This window comes from Python bivittatus, unplaced genomic scaffold, assembly GCF_059951505.1.
Source record: "Python bivittatus isolate LINGU-HERP-01145 unplaced genomic scaffold, Pbiv_v1 ctg000580_np1212, whole genome shotgun sequence".
Lineage (NCBI taxonomy): Eukaryota > Metazoa > Chordata > Lepidosauria > Squamata > Pythonidae > Python > Python bivittatus.
Window position 1 is genome coordinate 19,736,448 of NW_028277087.1, and position 20,790 is coordinate 19,757,237.

General features: G+C 39.1%; 1 protein-coding gene across 4 annotated transcripts in view; it reads right to left on the reverse strand.

Annotated features, from left to right (window-relative positions):
• Positions 1–20,790, reverse strand: part of RTN1 (reticulon 1) — a 126,666-nt gene that overhangs the window by 56,822 nt on the left and 49,054 nt on the right. Inside the window, exon 1 of one of the 4 annotated variants that reach the window (XM_088149714.1) lies at positions 12,186–12,332. The exons of the other annotated variants lie outside the window; for them this stretch is intronic. The gene's annotated coding sequence lies outside the window, so the exon portion shown is untranslated. Of the gene's footprint in view, positions 1–12,185; positions 12,333–20,790 lie in introns of those variants that run through there. 4 annotated transcript variants of the gene reach the window in all.

Sequence of the window (20,790 nt, forward strand, 5' to 3'; positions counted from 1 at the left end):
CCAACTGTTAACAGGTATGCAACATATACCAAAGTGACAATGGGAATAGACGGAGTGTGCTCCACACCAGCCTCATAATAAGACAGCCAATATAGCATAGCAGTTAATTCAGACAGAAGGTGGGAGACTGAAGCCCATATGCCAGCTAAGTCATGAACCTCACTGGGTGACTTGGAGCTATTGCTGCAGAGAACTGTGGTGAAGTTAAAATAGTGCAGCAGCAAGAGAGCCTTGCAGACTACCTTATAGTTCAGGGTGGAAGGACAGGATAGATAGTATAACAGAAAGAAAGACTACTGTATACAAAGCATGACCTGCAGTAACAAAATTCTGGTTACTAGAAGCTGGAAACAAACAGCAAGACATAAACTTCCCAAGAAACTTTTGACTTTCCTTTGCCAGAAAACGAATGCTGGGTGGGAGGGAGGAACACACTGGCTCTTAGCCTAATGCAACAGCAATGTAAATACTTAAAGCTTCTGGACTGCAAAATGTTCTGCATCTCTTTGGGGAAATAACAGTATAGCGGTTAGATTGGCACTTTGTGCTATCCTGAATCAGCAGGAGTCTGTAATTCCCTACAATTAAACTTTATACCGATCTGAGAGAAAATTCAAAAGCAACGCCTTTGCATTCTGAATGAGATTCAAGAGGTTCTTCCAAGACAATTAAACAAGAAATGTGCCTTAGGCCTAGAGGATTCCACTCTGTGAAATGGTTCTTTTTTATTATTATTATTAATTATATATCAATACTCAGAAAAACATCGTGTCAACTGGTTCCCTTCTCAGGTACATAAATCATTCTTTTGAAGAGCCGTTTGAAGTTGCTCATTGGTGAACGATGAGGACAATATTATCTGCCAATATTGCCTAATCAAATATGATTTCATCACTAGCCATTCCTGTTCAAGGAAGCATACTGCTTCCCCATGACCATTCTTATTTATCTATTCATTGGATTTATATTGTTTTTTTTTTAAGCTTAAGAAAGCATAAGAGTGTGTAAATCATCGTACAATCTCCTTAATTTCACATGCTAGCAAACTAATACTCAGGATCATCCAATGAAGATTAGAGTCCTACATAGAAAGGGAGATGCCAGATGTTTAAGCTGGCTTTAGAAAAGGTTGAGGAATAAAAGACATTATTGCTGATGTACGCTGGATAATTGAGAAAGCCAAAGGATATAAAAAAGAATTGTGCTTCTTCGATCATAGAAAAGCCTTTGATTGTGTTGATCATGTCAAGTTGTGGAATGTGCTTAGAAAAATAGAAGTCCTAGTGCATCTCACTGTCCTCATATGAAACATATACACAGGTCAGAAAGCTATGGTCTGATGGAACATGGCAAAACAGACTGGTTCCAGGTTGCCAAAAGAGTGAAACAAGGCTGTAGACTCTCCCCTTATTTATTCAACCTTTATGCTGAATATATATTGAGGGGGGCTGGATTGGAAGAAGATGAGCATGGTTTTAAAACTGGAGGAGGAAACATCAACAACCTGTGCTATACTGATGACTCTAAAAAGACAGCTGAAAATGCAAATGATCTGCAAGTCTAGTAATGAAAATCAAGGAGCACAGTGAAAAAATGGGACTAAGATTAAATATAAAGACGGCTAAACTAATAACAACAGGTACAGTAACCAGCTTTAGAACTGACAATGAAGGTATTGAGGTGGTGGATAGCTTCTGGTTTTTTTCTGACAGCTATCAAAAGTAAAGGAACCAGTGGTAGGGGCTTCTGCTGAGGAATGGAGAAGCAAGCTCCACATTTTCTCCGCTCCGTGGATTGCGGGGAGCATTACGGCCAACAGGGCAGCTGGATGCAGGGTCTGGACTGCCGAAATTCTCTATGGATCAAAGAGAGATCGTGAGATTACCCATATGTACTCTGACAGTTGTTTTTTGTGAGTGCTTTATTTTTTGCAGCCACCTGCAATCAGCTGGGAGTCGCGGGTTCCATCATGCTCTGAGCCATTAATGCAGCCTTTTACGGACTCAAGGTTCAACCAAACCTCATCATTTTAATCACTTCAGAGTTTTATTTTTTATGGTTTGTTTAATATTGAAAAACCTTCAGAACTGCAAGTTTAGCATTCACTGGGTGAGTCTCTCTTCAATCCATTTAAAAAGAAAGAAAATTATGTGTTTCCAGCTTTGTAAGATCCTTATTTTTTGCAATATATAGCAAAAGGATTATGGTGGTGTTTTTGGGGAAGTTTTTAAATGCTAAGGACGTGGATGAAATTGATTTAAAGAAGGACTTTGAAGTTAATTAGAAAGATCCTCTCAAGTGGGAATATTTCTCTTGCTTACAAATTCCAAGCTGATAACAAGACCTTGAAGGTTGATCACTAGAGGGAACCAGATGGCTACTTTAAAGGAAATGTTTTATAAGTTGGCTCAAGACATGCTTGGGCTATTTATGCTGGAACCAAAAGTTGTTATTGAAGAGAAACAATTCCCTTTGAAGATAACCAAAATGGACTTCAAGGTGGACTTAAAAATTATAACCTATAAGAAAGTGAGGGAAATATTGAATTTACAAATGAAATTGGATGATCATTTAAAAATTTAAAAAGACATACAAATAATGTATCAAAAGAGCAATGTGGATTACCCTCTTAAACTGGAATGTAAGAGATCTACTAGAGTTACTTTATGGAAATTACAAATGGACTTGGATAAAATGACAAGAACTCCAAGAGAAAAGACAAGGATAGTAGAAGAAAGCAGAAGTTAGAACTCTATTTATGGGACTTAAGGATTGCTGAGAGGAAGAAGAAAAAAAAAATACAAAATTGGTTTATTTGATGATGGTTAAATAATGATTTGCTATCTCTGGTGATGCTTAATGGTTATCTTGACTGGATAGTTCATTTTGGAAATGTTTAACTGGGTGTAATGATTAGTTTGCAATATCTACATTATTATTTTTGATATGTAAATAAGGGGTTACTATTTCTGATAATGTATAATAGTCTTTAATTTTTTGTAATGTTTAATTGTTAATTGGGATTAGATTTTGATTACTAAAGAAAGATTTTGATTAAATGGAAAGGGGGACTATATACTTATGTTGTTAGGTATTTCTGTTAATTTTTACTGGACCTTTGCTGATTAATAAGGAGAACTGAAGATCTAGAAATGAGTTTATAGAAAATGGGCTGAGGTATGGAACGAAGATATATTTGGTTGATTTTAAGAGACAGTGACAGGTTGTTAATGTTGTATATACTTGCTGGGGATGAAGGGGAAAGTTGCTTTTTCTTTTTCTCATTCCTTTTGTTTTCTTTTTTGGGCAGTTTCTGCACTTCTTCAATATTTTTTCTTCTTTTTAAATGTATTTTTGTATTAGGTTCTTGTATTAGTTCTGTTTGATATAATTCCTAATAAAATTATTGAAAAAAATAGTAAAGGAACCAGCAGTCACAAAATATGACATAGACTAGCACTCAGTAGAGAAGCAGTGAACCCCTTCATGGATCACTGCCTTGTCGTGGCGAAGGGGCTTGTGTAACTCAGTGAAGCCATGAGCTATACCGTGCAGGGCCACCCAAGACGGACAGGTCATGACAGAGAGTTCTGATAAAATGTGGTCCACTGGAGAAGGAAATGGCAACCCACTCCAGTATCCTTGCCAAGAAAACCCCATGGACAATGTTAAAAGGCTAAAAGATATGACGCCGGAAGATGAGCCCCTCAGGTCGGAAGGTGTCCAATATGCTACTGGGGAAGAGCAGAGGGCAATTCCAAGTAGCTCCAGAAAGAGTGAAGCGGCTGGGCCAAAGCCGAAAGGACGTTCAGCTGTGGATGTATCTGGAAGCGAAAAGAAGGTCCGATGCTGTAAAGAACAATATTGTATAGGTACCTGGAATGTAAGATCTATGAACCAAGGCAAGCTGGATGTGGTTAAACATGAGATGACAAGATTGAAGATCGACATCTTGGGAATCAGCGAATTGAAATGGACGGGAATGGGTGAATTTAATTCAGGTGACCATTATATCTACTACTGTGGCCAAGAAACCCTTAGAAGAAATGGAGTTGCACTCATAGTCAATAAGAGAGTGGGAAAGGCAGTAATGGGGTACAACCTCAAAAACGACAGAATGATCTCAGTGCGTATCCAAGGCAAACCATTCAACATCACAGTAATCCAAGTCTATGCCCCAACCACTGATGCCGAAGAAGCTGAAGTTGACCGGTTCTATGACGACCTACAACACCTTCTAGAACTAGCACCAAAAAGATGTCCTTTTCATCATAGGGGATTGGAATGCTAAAGTAGGAAGTCAAGGAGTAATCGGAATAACAGGCAAGTTTGGCCTTGGAGTACAAAATGAAGCAGGGCAAAGGCTAATAGAGTTCTGTCAAGAGAACAAGCTAGTCATAACAAACACTCTTTTCCAACAACACAAGAGACGAGACTACACATGTACATCACCAGATGGTCAATACCGAAACCAGATTGATTACATACTTTGCAGCCAAAGATGGAGAAGCTCTATACAGACAGCAAAAACAAGACCAGGAGTTGACTGTGGCTCAGATCATGAGCTTCTTACTGCAAAATTTAGGCTTAAATTGAAGAATGTAGGGAAAACCACTAGACCACTCAGGTATGATTTAGATCATATTCCTTGTGAGTACACAGTGAAGGTGATGAATAGATTTAGAGGATGAGATTTGGTAGACAGAGTGCCTGAAGAATTACGGACGGAGGTCTGTAACATTGTACAGGAGGCAGCAACTAAAACCATTCCAAGGAAAAAGAAATGCAAGAAAGCAAAATGGCTGTCTGATGAGGCTTTACAAATAGCTGTGGAAAGAAGGAATGTGAAAACCAACAGTGAAAGGGAAAGATATAAGCAACTGAATGCAGATTTCCAGAGAATAGCAAGGAGAGATAAGAAGGCCCTCTTAAATGAACAATGCAAAGAAATTGAGGAAAACAATAGAATGGGGAAGACTAGAGATCTCTTCAAGGAAATAGGAGATATCAAAGGAACGTTTAGTGCAAAGATGGGCATGATAAAGGACAAAAGAGGCAGGGATCTAACAGAAGCAGAAGAGATTAAGAAGAGGTGGCAAGAATACACAGAAGAACTTTACAAGAAAGATCTTAATGTCCCTGATGTCCATGCTGGTGTGGCCACTGACCTTGAGCCAGACATCCTAGAGAGTGAAGTCAAGTGGGCCTTAGGAAGCATTGCTAACAACAAAGCTAGTGGAGATGACAGTATTCCAGCTGAGTTATTTAAAATACTAAAAGATGATGCTATTAAAGTGCTGCACTCAATATGCCAGCAAGTTTGGAAAACGCAACAGTGGCCACGGGATTGGAAAAGGTCAGTTTACGTTCCAATTCCAAAGAAGGGCAATGCCAAAGAATGCTCAAACTATCGCACAATTGCACTCATTTCACATGCTAGCAAGGTTATGCTCAAAATCCTACAAGCTAGGCTTCAGCAGTACGTGAACCAAGAACTACCGGATGTACAAGCTGGGTTTCGAAGAGGCAGAGGAACTAGAGATCAAATTGCCAACATTCGCTGGATCATGGAGAAAGCACGACAGTTCCAGAAAAACATCTACTTCTGCTTCATTGACTATGCAAAAGCCTTTGATTGTGTGGATCACAACAAAATGTGGCAAATTCTTAAAGAGATGGGGGTACCAGACCATCTTACCTGTCTCCTGAGAAATCTGTATGCGGGCCAAGAAGCAACAGTTAGAACCGGTCACGGAACAACTGATTGGTTCAAAATAGGGAAAGGAGTACGACAAGGCTGTATACTGTCACCCTGGTTATTTAACCTATATGCAGAGTACTTCATGAGAAATGCCAGGCTGGAAGAATCACAAGCCGGAATTAAGATTGCAGGGAGAATCATCAATAACCTCAAATATGCAGACGATACCACCCTAATGGCAGAAAGTGAAGAAGAACTAAAGAGCCTCTTGATGAGGGTGAAAGAGGAGAGTGCAAAAGCTGGCTTGAAACTCAACATTAAAAAAACTAAGATCATGGCATCTGGACCCATCAATTCCTGGCAAATAGAAGGGGTAGAAATGGAAGCAGTAACAGACTTCATTTATTTGGGCTCCAAGATCACCGCAGACGGAGACTGCAGCCATGAAATTAAAAGACGCTTGCTCCTTGGGAGGAAAGCTATGGCAAACCTAGATAGCATATTAAAAAGCAGAGACGTCACCTTGCCGACAAAGATCCGCATAGTCAAAGCTATGGTTTTTCCAGTAGTAATGTATGGCTGTGAGAGCTGGACCATAAAGAAGGCTGAGCGCCGAAGAATTGATGCCTTTGAACTGTGGTGCTGGAGAAGACTCTTGAGAGTCCCCTGGACTGCTAGGAGGTCAAACCAGTCAATCTTAAAGGAAATCAACCCTGATTGCTCATTGGAAGGATTGATAATGAAGCTCAAGCTCAGATACTTTGGTCACCTAATGTGAAGAGAGGACTCTTTGGAAAAGACCTTGATGCTGGGAAAGATTGAAGGCAAAAGGGGAAGAGGACGGCAGAGGATGAGATGGTTAGATAGCATCACTGAAGCAATGAGCATGAAACTGAGCAAACTCAGGGAGGCAGTGAAGGACAGGAAGGCCTGGCGCAATATGGTTCATGGGGTCACGAAGAGTCGGACACGACTTAATGACTGAACAACAAAGAGAAGCAGTGAAAGTCTTGGGAAAGAGATTTAGATGTTGGGATTTGCCCATACAGGTAGTCCTTGCTTAACAACCACAATAAGGTCCATAAAACTGGTTGTTAAGCAGGGCAGTCATTAAGCGAGTCACATGACCGGACCCAATTTTATGACAATTTTTATGATGGTTGTTAAGTGAATCATCATGACTGTTAGGTGAATCACATGGTCTTTAAGCGAATCACATGGTCATTAAACGAATCCAGCTTCCCCAATGGACTTTTTTGTTGGAATTCGCTTAATGACTACATGATTTGCTTAACGACCACAGTGATTCACGTAATGTCTGTGGTGATTCACTTAATGGCCATTGTAAAAAAGGTTGCAAATTGCAATCATGTGACCGCAGGGGGTGGTGCAACAGTTTGCGATGGTTGTAAGTGCAAGTACAGGTCGTAAAGGACTTTTTCTGAGGCCATCATAACTTTGAACCATCATTAAACAGTCATTAACCCAGGACGACCTGTACCTACAAAGATCAGAATTGTGCAGGCAATGGTTTTCCTGTGACACAAAAGCTGGAGTTTGAAGAAGCAAGATAGAAAGCTGGAGTTTGAAGAAGCAGGATAGAAACAGTATTGACACTTTTGAACTTTGAAGTTGGAAAAGGCTCCTGAGAATACAATGAATTGCCAAAAAAAACCAAACAAATGGATAATTGAACAAATCAACCCAGAGATCTCAATCAAGGAACAAAAGACCAGGCTCAAATTATCAGAATTTGAACACATTATGCAAAGACCTAGATAATGGAGAAGTCTATAATACTGGGAAAGGAGGAAGGAAATAGAAGAGGATGACCAGCAGCAAGGTGGATGGATTCAATTACAACAGCAATGGGTACCCTGATGGAAGACCTGAAAGACCAGGTTGAGGACAGATCCTCCTGGAGAAAATCTATGTGGTCATTAAGAATAAATTCTGACTTGATGGCAATCAATCAATCAATCAATCAATCAATCAAGGAGTTAAACATAGCATTCTCTTCTCTAGTATTATCCCCATGAAATAAGTTAGTCTGATTGGCCTAAAATCACTCAGTGAAATTCCATGGCTGAAGACACTTGAACATTAGTCTCCTTAGCAGTTCTATATCTTATCCTCTTTAATCACGAAATGCATTGGCATAGGTATAACTGTTCCAAGTCAGGGCTTTGGCTGGCAATACCTAGACTATGATGTCTTAGTCTTCTTCTGGGTGATTGTCTGTCCAGTTGCTCTTCCTTCCCAGCTTCTGCCAGTCAGCCAACCAGTCTTCCCACTTCCTCATATCCTTATTCCATCCCCATTTTCCACTCACTTTTCAGGCCAGACGTTTGGCCTGTTGTGTGGCCCAAATACTCTTCATCTCCAGCCTAATTTTCCTTTTAAGTTTCTTCCCCTTTGACAGCTCAAGACTAAACATCTACAATCCCTCAGCTCCTCTTCCCATTTGTTTTGTTTCAACTACTGGTACTGTCCTGTCTCCCAGCTATTTTTCATTTGTTTCTGTGCTGTTTTTTTGTGCTTCCATAGTGACTACATGCACAAATGTTAGGACAGGAATAAAATAAAGGAATGGCAGAAAGCCACAGCAAAGATTGCACAAATTCAAGATCATATTGAATTTTATTTCTATCTTTTTTTCTAGGAAAGGATTATGAGCAGATTTCCCTCCTTCTCTTTATCCAAGTTAATAAAAAAATTGAAAAGTATAGAATAGCACCAAACTTTGTGGCACCAACCTGATATTTCATTTCAATTTGATGTAAAATTACTGATGAGCTCTCTTTAAATTTTATTTATCACATTTGTATAGCCACCCATCTCACATAGTAACATAGTTAAATAAGGTTTCTGAGCCAGCTTTATCTCTACTTTTATTTATTTTTGTTCTTGTTATTTTGACTTGGGCACTGCCCAACTCCAATTGACTGAGCTGCTCACGGGATAAAAACAAACAACAATATACAATCCAAATAAGAATAATAAACAAGATGATGAATCTGTCCAACAGCAATACACATACATCTTACAAGGGGGTCCAACCACCCTAGCCTAAAACCTGGGAGAGGAGCCAGGTCTTTAAGGTTCTCCAAATCACCATCAGGATGGGAGCCACCTGAATCTCAGGGGGAACCTCATTTCAGAGTAGGTGCCCCAACAGAGAAGCCATGCTTCTGACAGATCCTGTTACATGGCCAGGGTGACACCATAGGAGATAGGCAGTCTCTCAAGTAACCGGGACCTATGCCATGTAGGGCTTTATAAGCCACAACCAGCTTTGAATCTCACCCAAAAGCAAACTGGCAATCAGTGTAGCTCATGAAGCAGGGGTATTATATGGCATACCAAGGCATGCCCCTCACTGCCTGTGCTGCAGCATTTTGGACCAGCTGAAGTTTCCAGGTAGTCTTCAAGCCCCATGTTCATTACAGTAGTCAAGCCTTGACGTGACTAGGGCATGAGTGACTGTCTGAAAGGCCTCCCTAATGAAGTCATTTCTAAGTTTTGAAGATCCTCCACAAACAGTTGCTTATTCTGAACTTCAGCTTTCCTGATACCACCTCTAGAGTTCCACGCTATCTGTATACATTATTTTTTTGTGATCTGGAAACTGCCCTAGGCAGGCTTTCAGTCTGATGTAGCAAAGCTGTTATGATTCCTTTCCTGTTATCTCTCAGCTACTTGCAATTATATTTGCTCATATCCATCCTTTCTGTATTCTCTTCAATTTCCCTTGCCTTTTACATTGATGATATTCTGTAGTAAGTTGCTTGAAATCAGGAATCTATTCCCCCTCTGCTTATGAATCTGTAAAGTGTTTTGTGCATTCATGGCTCAGTGTCAGTAACACTACCAAAAAAATCAGCAGCAGCAGCAACACCACCACCACCGCCACCAATAACAACAACAATCTGGCACCCTGACACAGCAAGAGTGCCTCATCTGTTTTGAGTATGGCCTAAAATTAATTCCATCCTCAAGAGTTCATGGCCATATGCTCACCTGTCTTCACTAGTTACATCTGCTATGAGAGCACATCTCAGAATGCTTGAGCGATTACAGTAACTTCACTCTACTTACCACGTTAAGAAACAAAAAAGAAATAAGTAAAATGATCACATGTTATTCCAGTAGATGGTGCTCTTTGTATTGGTTCATAGGTTGAAAGAAAAGCAGTACAGTTGCATACTTTCTCTGCACCTAACTGAATTCTAACTGAAATCTTGTAGCCAATTAAATGGAAGAAACCAGAGTAATGATTTGACTATCTAATGAGATACATAAATAGGATAGGTATCACAACTGGATCTTGGTCTGAACTAAAGATTTTGCAGAACCGAATGGAGTGCATGAGATATTAATGGGCAAAAATTGTTGCCCTTACAGACCATTTCCAAAGATGTGGGGACTCTAAGTAGATTTAGGGTGCAATCAGATTTCATATGGGAATCAGCAGTTCAAGACTCTGCTTATACTTCACAGAATTCAAGACCGATTGCAATACTACAAAACATAATACATAAATCTCCATGAATAAAGCACAAATACAAATAATATCCCAAATTAAAAATCAATATTAAGCCAGTCCTGTTACCATTAGTACCCATATGTCCTACAACTCAAGATGGTCTTAAGTGCCTCCTTATCAGAAGGTAAGATGTTGTAAGAAGCAGCCTCAGAGAAGGATTGTTATCAGTCCCTTGACCTCTTCACTTCATATATTGTACAGGGTGAGACCCTCAGCATCCCCTCCCTGAAAAGGGGATAATGGGGAAATGGAAAAGTACTACTTTCCTCCACAACTTTTTTTATCGCTAAAATTGCACAATGCTACTGTTTGTGCTGCAGGGGAAAAAATATGTATGAAGCATTATATATGAAGCATTCTTCCTGTTTTGAAATCTCAGAGGATCAAAACATCCAACTTGGCCCCCAAATAGCCTTGGGGAGTAATAGCTTTTATTTTATATTACTTATTCTAAATATGTAACATCTTGGTTTTCATCTGAGAAAAATGTCTCAAAGCAGCTTATAATAAAATGAAGAAACTATATTAAGAACTATAAAACAGTAGCCACGCAGCTTGAAGTGGCAGAGCAAATACATCAGCACAAAACAGAATTTTTAATCTGTAGATTTTATTTGTGCACATTTTATCTGCCCGATGCTAAAGATAACATGTTTGGTGCCCGCAACTCCTCTTTCTAATACTTACCAGCCTTCAGTGCAACTTGGAAGAAGAGCCTCTAATGATTATAAGACACATCGACTTTATTGGTGGGGAAATCCCAAGTTCCTCAAAAATGCAAACACAAAAAGGGGGCAAAAAATCCATCCTGCTGTCTGTGTGATGTCAGTTCTTCACTAGCATACATGCTGGAGGCTGGGAAAAAAACAACTCAAAAAAATGTAGCTTCTGGCTGTGAAAACATTGACCATCCTTGATTTTCACCTTTCATATCCTAGGATCATCGTATTCTCCCTTTATGAATCAAAATGCCAAGTAGGTTCTAGTCAGCAAATGCCACACTTGTAATAGAAAGCGAAGGAAGCTTTGACAGTGTTCCTCCTTTCATCTGCGGAGCTATCCCTATGCAGAGTGAAAACCTACAAAAGGTTCTGGATTACAAGCCAAGGTCATGTATCTGACTTCCTTCCACCTTTCTGGTGTTCCATCAGTTTAGAATACACAACTATTAAAACATTCCTGGTAAGCATTAAAACAATAATTGGCTTAAAAACATATAAAATAATCCTTAGAATTGCAGCCAGTGACAAACTGACTCCCAAACCTGTAGAGATTATTTTTTTGACTGGGCCACAGCAAAAATAGTTAAACTCCATTCCTATAAATTATAACTTGTCATCGGATGGGAAAAAGAGACAGGGACATTCCAGACATGCCCGCAAGGTTCTTCTCTATTTACAATCCTTTCTGTCTTTCATTTTCATCGAACAGTGATGAAAGTTGTTGTAGCGTTCAAGGTGCTAGACTAGAAACTAAGAGATCATGAATTCTATTTCTCCCTTAGGCATGAAAGCTGGTTGGGTGACTTTGGTCAGTCACTCTTTCTCACTCCAACCCAGGGTACACAGGCTTTGTTGCAGGCAAAAGTGGAGGTGACAGTGTTATGTATGCTACCTTGAATTGTACAAAATAGTTTGGTTAAAGCACTACACCCCAGCTGGGTGGCATTAGGCCAGTCACTCTCAGCCCTAGGAAGGAGGAGGCAAGGGTAAACCACCTCTGAAAATCTTGCCAAGAAAACTGCAGGCACTAGTCCCGGCAGTCACTAGGAATCAATACTGACTTGAAGGCACAAAAAACCCCCCCAAAACTAATAACAATAACAATAACAATAATAATAATAATATATTTAATTTATGCAGTGGCCTTAGTTTAACAAACTATACATCTACAGTGCTATACAGACAATTTCAAATCAAGTTTTTCACAGTGTCTTACCTATTTCACTCCCTCCCTCATGCAGCTTCCTTCTGTATTTTCACTTCTGGGTTTGCTTCTAACCTAGAAAAGTAACTTTTTTCTAAGTTCTTGACTTGCAGCACCTTTGTCAAGTTCTCTTTGCTGACCTCTGGTCTGTTCTCTGAAAACTGCAATGCTTTCCACCAGCTGTTTCGCTCAGTGGATCTCTCTCTCAGGTCCTGCTTGCCCCTGCCAGGTCTCCAGTTTCAGATTCCTCCTCCTTGACATACACGGTCCGTGCCACAAAAAAAGAACTCGAGGAATGCTCAACAGCCTTGTCCTGCATTACTTAACACTTCTGCCCTTTTATGTTTTCAGCTGAAAGGCAGATGTGCCGGCATCAGGTGTTTTAATCAGGCATGAAGCTTCTCAATATCTACGCAACACTAAGCCGACAGGAAAAACAACAACAGCAAATTCAACCTTGAGACCATTGCATCATTCCAAGCCCATCTGGGCAACTCACCTTGCCACATGACTCCAATAGGTGGCATCCATATATCAAAAATCTGAATGTTAAATGCAAAAATAATGCATTTTAGCATGACATCTATTTGGCCCTGAGAATATACAACTTGCTGGGAGTCTATAAGAAAATATGAATCCTGGCTGATTAATAATGTTAGTAAAAAGCATTCTCTTTTTTTAGATATATATAATTTTTATTAAGAATTTTGATTACAGTAGTAACAAATAATACAACCAAACTTAAATAAAGAGAATAGAAAGGAGTAAAAAGTCCAAGAAAAAAAGAAGAAAGAGAAGACAAAAGAATATAATAAAGAAGAGAAAAGAAATATGTAAAGAAGTGACTTCCAATCTTCATCACAAGTATAAACAAATTTAGTAACTTTTCACCCCCACTAAGGTTACAAACATTTATCTCTTCAATCCAAATCCCATCTCTTATCTATCCACAAATCCATAAAACATAATCTGTTCAGTCCTGGTGTCAGAAGACAGTCCATAAAGGGTTGCCAGAAGTATCTTTTTTTAACCATGATCAAATAAACCAACTTTATATTCTTTCCTTTTACTTCTAACAGTCTTAATCTTTAGTACATTCAAATATCATCACAGGATTTCTCTTCATTTCTTCTTTGCCCCATCACACAGAGTTCTTCAAGGCTTTAACAAGCCTCTTTTGTAAATCCAATAGGAAAAAAATTATCTTGGTTTGTCATTTGTAGTTCCCATTTAAATTTTAAAACCTCAGCCAATTTCTTTTGTAGATCCAATCAAACATCCTTTTCTAAGTCATTCTCTTGGCCTGTCAGTTGCAATTCCACTTTTGATACCATCTCTATCTTGTCAGCTAAAATTTGTTCTAAATCTGATATTTCTTCAATAACTTCTTCAATAACTTCTATCCACTGAAGCAGACATCATTACTGACATTGTTGATATTATGGCTGCTATTTTCTGATTCCATTCTTCAAAAGTTGCCTTCAGTGTTTTTATTGTTATGTTTTGCAACATATTATAGGCTTGTAAATCTTTCCTCTGCCTAAAACCTAGTTCTCTCTAGTGTCCAGTTTTTGAAATCATGAAATTGTTTATCTTTGTTATGTCTTGTAAAAACCAAAAGAGAATCTATTTCCCACAAGAAGCTGTTTGTTCTTTATAATTAATTCCAAAATCTTACTGTAAAAGTTTCAGTATTCCAACTTTATCTGGACCCTTAGTCTGTTTATAACTTTCTAGGATCAAAATCTTATTTAGCTTTTTGCTATTTATTTCAGATTCTTTAAATTAAGTTTATGGTTAAAATTTTCTTTCATTCAGGACTGAATCACACTCACCAGGCACTTTCCAACTTGTCATTCTGAAGGTCTCTAATAGCTTAAAAGTAGCTAATGAACAATTTCTGAAACTGATTAGAAAGTGAGGTTTGTGAACTTAGTGTCCCTTAAAAGCCTCCACCATGATTGCGAGCAAGATGGCTATTCTTGTCATCTCCCAGCACTCAAACCCATGTAAAACCACTGAACTGCAGTCTCCTTGCAAGGAACAGTTGTCCAGAGCACATGTGGATGATCTTCCATCCTCTCCTTATCTGGAGAGGTTCCAAGGAACCAGCCTACTCACTGGTTCCTTGGTCTTTGCCACGGTAGTCAGCTTGGCTTTCACAGAGCTATCTTCAGTTTGCCATACTTCCCCCGGAAGTCCTATATACAGTATAAAGCATTCTCAAACAGAACTGTGTAGTTTTGGTTGAACCCTCCTCCAGAGGATCTATTTTATAAAATGTATATTGCTTGATGGGAACTCCTTGCTGGTTGAAAGATGATGAAAACTGTAATTCAATTCACCTGAAGAGCATAGCACTGGGAAAGAAGGCTATTGTAATAGTAAAGAAATTACTATTTCTTTGCCAGGACAGGTTTCCCATTATTATGTTTAATTGAAAGGAAGTCAGCTCTGAATTTAAGATGATCTTATCAAAACAGAAGACAAACACAACATACACAGCCAAGAAAACAAACGAATGGAACACTGATCAAATCAACCCAGAGTTGTCACTCGAGGCACAAGTGACCAGGATCAAATTATCCTACTTTGGACACATGTGAAGGCTTAGCTCTCTGCAGAAGCTCTAATCCTGGGAAAGGTGGAAGGAAAGAGAAGAAGAGGACAACCAGCAACAAGGTGGATTGGCTCAATTACAGAGGCCGTGGGTGCACCATTAGAAAACATAAAAGACCAGGTTAGGGACAGATCGTCATGGAGAAAATCTATCTATATGGTTACTAAGAGCTGACACTGAGGTGATGATACTTAAGCAATCAATCTATATAACCCCCCTGCACAATGACCAACTTCCCCATATATCAGCCTAGATTGCCAATTCCAACTGAGACCAATCTTAGCGAATTCCCTCTTCCAATAAATATATTTTCCATGTTCCAAAAAAAAAGAGTAGGACCAAAAAAAAAACCCTGAATAACTATTGGTTAAAGTTAAATTCCCTGTAAAATAAGGCCTATTTATAAAATTTGGCTCACACATGTAAAAACCATTCTAACCCACAGGAACACCAAAGTACACACACTTTCCTCTTCATCCTTCCTACAGCAACAGCAAGGAAGAAGAAAAGACAGGAGATTGGGAGAGGGGTGCCCACATGGGAAAGGGAAAGAAAAAGAGATGGAGATTCAAAACCAGATAGAGAGGTAAATCAAGAGTAAAGGGAGATTCCCAGTTAATCTTCAGACACTTCCTGCCTACCTGGCTGTTTCTGTCCTGTCAACAACAGTTGAACAACATCTCACATTCTCTTCTTTTTTTTCCCTCTTCCATTTGTAGCAATCAAGAGCCGAATATATAATTGGCTGAAAACATTCATTGAAAAACCACCACCATTGACTGTTCCCTAACCTGCTGGTCTTACAAAGTTTCTAAGCCCCCAGATGTTTTGCTTTTCATATAATTCCAAATAATTCCACTTTGTATAAATATTACTACACAATTTAACAAGGTTTCAAATAAGCATAAATACTGTATATTCCATGAGTTTTGAGGTCCATTCAGACCCCTAATTCTCTGCTCTACTTACAAGGCTCTTCCGTATGTCTCCTTGGGCTGTCCAAAGCTGCAGTTACCGGTTCTCCAGCAGCTAAAATAATTCATCCAAATTTCTCCTCAGGTAAACTCTCCAGATGACCCAGTTAAACATGACAGCCCAGGTATCAGAGAAACAACTGAAGACTGGTTTCCCATGCCCAATGAATAGGTCTCAATGGCATGGGCTAAAAACCTTAAAAGCTGGGGGGGGGGGGGTTGTGGGGGAGGAGGAAAACTTGACTGCATCCAAAGAGCAACGTCTCTTGGAAAGGAATCACTTTGCAGGAGGTAAAATGGCACCCAATGGGCTTCCCAAATCCTAGCAAATCTTAGTGCATGTGTCTTCTTTAGAAAACACTGCTCCCAAGCCTTTAATTCTTATTTACAATCCTAAGAGCTGGAAATATAAGCTACAAACTAGCACAGCATTTGCCGGGGCTTTGCAAATAAAGCTCTTTCACAGCTAACAACAGAAAGTCACAGCTGTTGCATAACACAACCACTGAACAGCATGATGGCTTGTTGCTGTTTTTAAATTACAGTCACATTTCCCATGAGCTTTATGCAGACTTAGAAAAAAGATTATTACAATGATAATGAAACGGGATTCACAGATAAATATGATCCAAAATATCTGTCAAACAGACATGGGGAGAAGCCCAAGAGGTGGGAGTGACTTAGCAATTCTGAAAAATAGCACAAAGTAAGATATTTGTCATCTCAGCAGCTGGGGCACTGCATGTCCCAAGGACATTCTATCTCACGAGAAGTTCTTTTCCAGAAACAGTCTGAAAAAATGTTGACTGTTTCTCTTTCATCTGCAAGCAGCAATGAAAGTAAATTGTTTGCCAGTACTGCCAGAAAAATCCATCAAATCAAGTGGCTTGGTTAGAATTTGTTAACACCTGTTAGAAACCATCATAAGAAAATGGTTTGCAGCTTTCCTCTTGATGAAAGCAAATAAAACATGAATCTATGAAATATACAACAACCATCATTCTACCTTTCTAGGGCATCCTGGATATTATAGTTTTCTTAGGACTGGAAAATTCTAAGGGGAACCATTCAGTGTCTTCATCTAATTCTAAATTCAGGTATAATTCCTTTGGGAAAGCTATGCCAGGGAAACTAGAATAAAGCTAATAAAGTAGGAAGCACAAACAAAATCAGTCTCCATGGTTTTCTGAAGGAAAATGCTCTTACTAATTTGTTTGTACCCAGCTGTTCCCTGAAAGCTAGAATCAACATTCAGAATTGTCACACCAATTAGCTGGTATCAGAAATTTTACTACAAGAAGCCCTGTGCAAGGGCTAAATCTGACTCTGGTGAGGATGAAATCAGTAGTTCCCAAACTATAGAGACGTGTACTGTAAACGTAGCTCAATTGGCACCCAAGGCCATCAGGATAATGGCCATTTGCTTGGAACAGTGCCCTTGTAAGAAAACTTTCACAGCAGACTGTGACCCTGAGTGGTGACAGGGGAAAGAATCAGTCAGGAATCTGTGGCCCAAATTGTTTATGTTCACTGGCCATATCTCAGAGATAGTATAGCTGACATGCCAACCTAGTAGGAAGAGATAAATAATAAGGTCACCCATTATTTTGGGTTTATCAAAAACATTCCAGTGTCATGCTGTAATTTACAGTCTTTGTTTTGCCTTTGCAATGTAGTAGGTTGAGGGTATATAAGCTATGGTTCTGCTTTGCTCAGGGCTGCTTCCAAAGCTGCTAACGCTTTGCTGGGAGCTCAGTGTACACTGTTTTATTGTTTGCATGCTAATAAAATTATGCTGTATCTTCAAAGTGATTTGGTTGCTTAGGTGAGCCAGGTTTTGGCCACAACAGTACATAAATATACAATATTTGTGACAAATCAGCACTTATCTTTCATGAAAATCTTAAAAACTGTATAATTTATTTATTAATGGTTTTTACTGGAGCATATAATTTTCATAAGTATGTATTATTAAACTAGGTCAGGGACAACAGCTTATCATCTTGCCCGTAAATCAAATGGAATATGACACATTCTTAACTACATGAAAATACAACTTTTCAGCTGGACAATGAGGAAGATATTATTACTGTCATTGATGATGATAATAATGAGAACAATTGCCCCTCCTGAAAAACAAACCACAGGAATTTTTTATTCTCTTAAGAAATGGGAATACGTGACTAAAATATTAGATGAAAGGAAAGTAGCAGGATGGTAGAATATTCACTAAAATGAATTAAATCCAGGTTTTAGTCTCTGTAATTGAAATCCCTCGCCCCCTTGCAAAATGACATTATAAAATCCATGAATAAAGCATTAGGGTAATTTCCTTTTCTGTACTTCAGTCTTTCTGCAAAACTCGAGGTAATCTGAGAAACTTCTGGAAAGGTTGTAGAAAAAGGATTGAAAGCAGAGAAAGAGCAAGAGTAGAAAACATGGATATCAAGCAAAGTAGGCAAAATTTTTTCCAAGAAATCTACAAACATCTATGTCTCATTGATTTCAATGAGGTCTACTCCCTTGAGGATCAGCAGTTGGCAGCAGAAAACAATAAGTAGTATTGCTATGTTCTCTAGTTATTACTCAGAGGCAAATGAGTTATATGGATAGAATACTGGCTATAGCAAGTTAACAAGAGAATCTTGTTAAGATTATCCTTCCTTCCAAAAGTGGTTCTTGTAAAGTGGAAACTTAATATACAACACCATAAACCAGTGTTTCTCAACCTCAGCAACTTTAAGATGTATGGACTTCAACCTCCCAGTATTCCCCAGCTAGCATTCTGACTGAAGAATTCTGGGAGTTGAAGTCCACACATCTTAAAGTTGCTGAGGTTGAGAAACACTGCTAGAAACTAAAACCAAATACTGCTCAATGCCTGTTTGTCATTAGCTTTCTAGAATCTAGACACTGGCTAGGTCATAATTATATCATAGAATGTTTATTGAATCTTCTAAATTTCCCAGGGATGAAAATGCCTTTTAAATGTTCTTCAGAGGAATCTGCACACAGTATTCATGAGTGGCTTCTGCATGACTGGGGCCAGCATTTAAATTAAGGGTAGGTGAGCAGGAACTTGAAGCTCCACTGGAAGAAGATGCTTGAATTCTGGCAACACCCCAACATCATACACAGTGTAACAGACAATAAGCTGGAAATCACTGATCTTAGGAAGGGAGAAAAATGAAAACTGAAAGTATTAAGAATGAAGTGGAGTGGGAAAGTAATTTGGAAGTCTATGCAGAAAGACAGCAGACAGGCAAGAGACAATATGTGTGCAGGAGCTTCAAGGGAAAGAGCTGTACAACTAAAGGAGGTGCTGAGTCTTCTGCATTAATTTAAATATTAGCCAGCTAAATGGCTGCAGAATTTAATTTTGGAGGGCTTTGGTTCCTTTATCACAGTATGTCTTTCCATACATTCAGCACAGGAGAATGAAATGGCAGAATTCACTGTGGCATTGCAAATAAGACTATCCTTATTTTGTTACTTTACCAACCAATTTATAAAGCCCTTCAAGACTTTAAGGCCTCATAAAGCAGGTTATGTGGTATATGTCACTGCCTCTTTAAGACTTTGTTAGGATGTAACAAGACACCAATGAGAATGGTCTCTACCTGCACTAAGTGTGGGTATCAACTCTACCCAAACATCTCCCTCGGGGTGCATGAGACTCTCTGCTCTACCTGATGTTTTAAAAGATTATTTTACTAAACATGAATAAAGATGAAACAAGCATGCTGGAAAGCACCCCTGTCTCTAGCACTGTATTTGCAGCACTATCTGTTGACCCCACAAAGGTTGCAACTGAGCATCCAAGATGGCTAGTTAGCCTTCAATAAATGGGTGTTTTATAACAGTTAATGGCAGTCTCATTGAGAACAGGCAAGTCTCCCATGTCAGGTGTTTGGCGAGTGCACCCAATACTCCATCTCTGAAAATTCAAAACATGCCCCTGGCCCCCAATTTTTATCTGTTCCAGCTTTTTTCTCTTACCTAAAGGAAAGACAAACTCTATCAGTAATAAGCATAGCAGGAGGAATAGGGTTAGCACATCTGGGCTACATGAAGCTGGATGATGACTACTGGATAGTAAAGAGAATGGCTAAAATTTGTACTAGAATAGGAAGGAACAATTGTTCTCCATGCAAAACAAACCATGTGGAAGAGTGTCAGGCACAAAACTGACTGCAACACAGCACCAATTGGCCCACTACAGCAGGGTTCCTCAACCTTGGCGACTTGAAGATGTGTCGACTTCAACTCCCAGAATTCCCCAGCCAGCCAGACATCTTCAAGTTGCCAAGGTTGAGGAACCCTGCACAACAGGATGTGAGAAGGCAATTAAAGCATGAACCAGTTGGTAACTATTTCTAGCCTAGGAACTAAATCTACCACAGCCCCTTGGGATTCTTATTTTCATACTGCTCAGCACTACACTGCATCAGAGTTGTCTAAATAAGCTGTATAGTTAAAATTTGTGCCAGCAGAGAAGTTCTCTTGCATTTTTTTTTCCTATCAGGATTCATTCATTTTTGATGAATGATAATTTACTTTAGAAAAATATTCACAGAAGAAGAAAGTTTCAGTGTTATTCTTATGGATGGTGTGGTGCTTTTGTACCTATTTAGTTGTAAGATGGCCAAAATAGGTGTGTGAATGTCCAGTTTTTTATTCCTAGAGAATTCCAGTTCTCCAGTTGTCTATAGTTTCCAAGCTTTAATTAAATACCAAGCAAGAGCACAACATGGAGAAATTCCATTTGTTGGGCTTTTTCAATAATGAAGCTGCTGTCACCTCTAAAAAAGCCTGTTGTTCAAGAAATATTGTTTCTTCTTCCCTTGGGGATATTCACAGAAATCACCCACTCAGGTTTGGTTGGAGAATTTTGAAAGGCCACTTGTGCCCAACTCCGCTTAAATACAAATCACCAGCTGGTCACTGATATCGTTCCAGAAGAAGCTTGTAATTCATAGCCCATTAAAAAAAAATTAATTGGGTACAATAGTAGTACTATCAG